The sequence below is a fragment of the Gossypium hirsutum genome, chromosome A13 (genome assembly GCF_007990345.1).
Source record: "Gossypium hirsutum isolate 1008001.06 chromosome A13, Gossypium_hirsutum_v2.1, whole genome shotgun sequence".
NCBI classification, from domain to species: domain Eukaryota; kingdom Viridiplantae; phylum Streptophyta; class Magnoliopsida; order Malvales; family Malvaceae; genus Gossypium; species Gossypium hirsutum.
In genome coordinates, this window is record NC_053436.1 from 23,970,107 (window position 1) to 23,971,783 (window position 1,677).

Below are 1,677 nucleotides of genomic sequence, written 5' to 3' on the forward strand. Positions count from 1 at the left end.
GTTAGTCTTTCATGAATGTGAAATTGTTGGCATGGTTGAATATATGTAAAGTATATAGGTCTTTATTATGGTTGCTTGGTTGTGAAAATCATATTAAGTTAAACTTTGATACGTCGGTTGTTGTTATGCTATGTTTCAGGGTGGCAAAGGGCTTGGTAGATAGCGCTATATTGTCCACACAGGTAGACACACAGGTGTGTGTCTAGGTCGTGTGTGACACACAGTCAGCCCCACGGGCTTGTTGTTCGACTTTGTGTCCCCTGCAGGTAAAATTTACAAGTTAGAATGCATGGTAGTAAACACAAGGGTAGAGACACGACCGTGTGTCTCAGTCGTGTGCAGGATACAGCCTCTGGCCACGAGCATGTGCCTTGGCCGTGTGCCCCTTATCGGATGCTGACATCAAAAACATAATGTCAAGGTTTATAGACACGAGCTAGGACACACGTGTCATGGCCGTGTGAAGGACATGGGCCATAGGCTCGGGCGTGTGTGAGGCCATGTGAAAACCCAGTAGGTTCAAATTTAGAATTTAATTCACACAGATAAGGGACACAGGCGTGTCCTTAGATACTTAGGTCGTGTGTGTCACGCGGGCCATCAGCATGGCCATGTCATAATGACCGCACGGGCGTGTTACCCTTCCACATGGATGTGTGCCCTACTTCAAGTGGTATTTTTCAAAGCTTCCAAAGATGTTGGGATTCATCCCGGGTTATTTCCAAAAGTGATTTGGGTTTCATAGGCCCATATTAAGAACTTTTAGATTTAAAAAAAAGTTTTAAGTTTGACCTAGTTTTTATAATTCAGAAATGATTGTATGCACCCAGTTAAGTCAGGTAATGCCTCGTGCCAAGTCCCGGCCTCGTGACTTAGGTAAGGGGTGTTACAGTCGGGGCACATGGGTGTGTGACCCCTACAGTTTGGAAAATTTTCTAAGTTTCGTAAAAATTTCTTGAGCTATCGATTTAGTCTCGAACCACTCTTAAAGTATGTTTAGGGTCTCGTAGGCTCGTAATAGGGACAATGTGATTGTATTTGATTGGAATTACATTTGGTTGATGATTTTTTTATTCAAATTGGATGGTTGTTTAAGTTGTAAGTCCGGTAATACTCCATAACCCTATTCTGGTGTTGAATAAGGGTAAGGGGTGTTACAAACCGGACTTCTTCATATATGATGGTAGTATTTACAATACGGAAGTCAATAATGAGAAAGATGATCCACTCACTTATGAGAAGGCTATGCAGGACATTGATTCCAAGCTTTAGAAACAGGCCATGGATGCCGAGATGGATTCTTTGAAATCCAATACGGTGTAGGAACTTGTAGACTTATCAATTGTGATTAAACCCATAGGGTGTAAGTGGATCTACAAGAAGAAGAGAAATGTGGAAGGGAAAGTGGAAACATACAAAGCTAGACATATAGGAAAAGGCTACACACAGAAAGAAGACATTGACTATGATGAGACCTTTTCTCTGTTAGCCATGCTCAAGTGTATCTGTATACTCTTATCCATTGCTGCTGCTCTTAATTACGAGATCTGGAAAATGGATGTTAAGATAGCATTCTTGAATGGCTATCTTGATGAGACCATTTACATGGCTCAATCCATTGGATATGTTGTCAAAGGAAAGGAGTAGAAAGTTTGTAAACAGTTAAGATACATTTAT